Here is a 3,708-nt window from a genome sequence, read left to right as displayed (position 1 = left end):
ATCTCTCTCATGACTTTAATACTCAAGATTGAACAAAACTATACTTTACAATACTCTACAATACAACAATATATTTATAGAAAAATCCTAATACTGTACACGAGTCATTTTTTTCCTTTACAAAAATTTACCATGCTTTTATTAGCCTATATAAAAGTACAATAACCTTGTTTTGTTTTTTGTTTTGCAAATGGATTCGTATTTATTTTTAAATAAATACATTTGTAAAATAATTTTACATTTTTGGTTACCACAGTTAAACAATAGTAACCATTTTCTCAGCTTCCCAAAAAATTCTGATTATTTTTCAGCTAAATTACTACTGTAACATTACAACAGATAATAATGATGTCCTTTATATATTTTGAGTGATGACTGATGAGCAACGTGCTGCTGTTTGATTTTAAAAAAAAAAACAAAAAAAAAAAAAACAAAGACGAAAAAGCATCTTTACAGATGAAACTGACCTGAAACCCTGAACAGTAGTTCTGCTTCTCTGCTCCAGCTGTGCACTTCCACAGTCCACTCTTTCGCATTGATTACTCGGAGTAATCAATACAATAATGATATTAAAATAGAGGGCCAAATTGAGGAAGACTGAGGAAGCTGCCAGGCCACCGGGAATTGTTCCGGTTCTCCCGGTGCCCAGTCCGCGCCTGATTTCAACTGACACGCAGAACGTGCAGGAGTCATATATTGCATTTTTGGGGCTTACTATTCACAGACACTAGTCCATATCATGTTTTGATTCAAGTGTACTGACCTACTTTTGATTTAATCATCCAAAATATGGCATATTCCGTCCGCGTTAGGCATTCCATTTTTCTGACTGGATTCTACGAACCAGACTGTATTTCCGCATCCCGGAAATTATTAGGGCGTATGTCTAAGAATAGTCAGTGCAATTTGGGAAATCAGTTAAATCTGTATGTGGATGTGTGTAAATATTCAAATGTAATCCCCTTTGTAATCGTTAAAATTTCATAAGTAACTGTAATTTAATTACTCATTTTTTCTTAGTAACTGTAACTAATTACAGTTACATTAATTTTGTAATTAAATTACGTAACGCCGTTACATATAACTAGTTACTCCCCAACACTGCTACTAAATATTGTAGAAACTTAATTTTCTGTAAAGTTGCTTTGCAATGTTTTGTATAGTAAAAAGCACTATACAAATAAACTTGAATTTGAATTGAATTAATTAATAATATTAATTGTTGGTTATTGTCCAACAATGTGTTTGATTTCTTAGCCAATTAAAAATAAGAGATGAGAAAAAATAAAGCCTGAAGAAGAAGAAGGTATTATTACATTTGACAATTCTATCTCATTCACTTCTGAAATGATGGCTGTGCCCGTGCATATACACAGAATCATAGCACTTCAAAATATCTGTCTTGTTAAGTCAAGTCCCTGTTGAACTTCCAGAGTTTAGTCAAGTCCCCATTGATCTTCCAGAATAAAGTCTTAAGTTGTTTTGAGAAAGCCAAGCCAAGCTGAATTCCAATTTCTACATCTTCTTCATCTTCTTCTTCTTCGACCAAATTTTAAAATGTATGTATGGATTGCTATATCTTTTCTATATATATATATATATATATATATATATATATATATATATATATATATATATATATATATATATATATATATGTAGTGGGCTATATTATTTATAATAATATTTATTTATATTTATAAAAATCTAGTTTTAGACTTGTTCCCTGGTGAAGGCTATATGACCCTTACAAGAGATTATGACTAAAATAATTCCGGTTGACTAACTTCGCAAATTGGTCATGTCACAAACCACTTTGTGAGCTGCAGATTCAGAAGCGTGTGGGGTGTGGAGTGGCATATAGCTACTCAGTCCAATTATGGATTGCTGTCACCACTTCCAGCTCCAAAACTGCATAAGCTTTGTAGCGATATTCACAGTTTGAACTTGACAGAGTAGATGGATGACTGAAGGAAGCCTCTTTCCCTTGCTACCTTCTAAATGTCCATATTTATTTCTATCCTATTTAATACGATGCCGACATATTCTGAAAGGAAGAAAAATGGGTATTGGCTGCAGTATCTACTCAATGGCATGAGGTTTTCAGCATTTCAAATGAGTTGGAGAAAGTCATTTGAACTCTCTGCTACACACTTTAATACTGGCAGCATTCTACCAAATCCCATCCCTTGATCCCTGACTAAATGTTGTGTTGTCATAGACTATGCAGGTTATTTTCCAGGCCACTTCCTGTGTGAAGCCTGGAATGTTGTCACCTGGCAACAGACAGCAACACTTGAGAATGAGGTTTAATTTATTGACATCAGTTAATGCTTTAAAACATTTTTGCTGAATTTATTAATGCAGTTTTATGTTAATTTATAATATGTATTCAGTTATGCATGGTTAATTACTGATTTTTAATGTCAATTATGAATTTATAATTTGAAATGTAAAAAATGTCAACGCATTTGTAGAAATCAATATAAACCACGTATAATAAATGCTATAAGTATATTGCTTTTTAATTTGTGATATTATCTAATGTTAAGCAAATTAACATTCTTGTTACTATTATTACACTATTTGTATTGATTAGTCAACACACATTACTGTATATCTTCACTGGTTTATATCTTTTCACTTGGAAAATATATTTCAGAAAATGTAACCAGGCTACTTATATGTTCTCCAATTTCCTGTAGATGTAGGCCTATGCTTTTGCTGCACTTGAGTGGCTTTGAAATTGAACCATGAAGTGTAAAATTGCTTTGGGTACGAAGCAAGCCTGCATAGTGCTTGTGTATGGTCCGAAGTATTATTGAGACGTGGAAACGTTGAACTGCATGCTTTGAAATGAATGCATGCAAAGTGTGTTTGCAAAGCTTTGTCAATTTGTTTAGCTTGATGGCAAAAGTCTGCATGTTTTTGGTCACAACTTGCAAAGCAGATGTATTATGCTTGTTTGGAGGAAAAGAACCACCACAGTCAAAACAGAGGCTTTCGCTAAGTGAGGATGAATAAGCTTAGTGAAATAAGTGAAGAAGCTCAGAGAGGGTTTTTTTTTTCTCTCTCTTTTGTCCTCTGAGGCATGTAAGCAGTGGGAACACAGACAATGTATGATTCTATCCAAAATGGCTCAGGCTTATCCTCTAATGCCAGCATGAGCATTCCTAAATGACTGAACAGATGAGTCAGAATGAATACTCATGAATCAGGGGAAACATCTAATCTTATCCTCAAATCTTTAAATATATATACACACACACACACACACACACACACACACAACACACACACACACACACACACCTAGATAATTATTAGGAACATCTGTTCAATTTCTCATTAATGCAATTATCTAATCAACCAATCACATGGCAGTTGCTTTAATGCACCACTCATCTCCACTACAAATAGGAAAAAGAGGGTACAATTTCCACAAGCTCACCAAAATTGGACAGTTGAAGACTGGAAAAATGTTGCCTGGTCTGATGAGTCTCGATTTCTGTTGAGACATTCAGATGGTAGAGTCAGAATTTGGCGTAAACAGAGAACATGGATCCATCATGCCTTGTTAATACTGTGCAGGCTGCTGGTGGTGGTGTAATGATGTGGGAGATGTTTTCTTGGCACACTTTAGGCCCCTTAGTGCCCATTGGGCATCGTTTAAATACCTTTTAACGTTTCTGACCATGTCCATCCCTT

Source organism: Carassius gibelio, chromosome A12, assembly GCF_023724105.1.
Source record: "Carassius gibelio isolate Cgi1373 ecotype wild population from Czech Republic chromosome A12, carGib1.2-hapl.c, whole genome shotgun sequence".
Taxonomy (NCBI): Eukaryota; Metazoa; Chordata; class Actinopteri; order Cypriniformes; family Cyprinidae; genus Carassius; species Carassius gibelio.
This window is presented reverse-complemented; position numbering follows the sequence as displayed.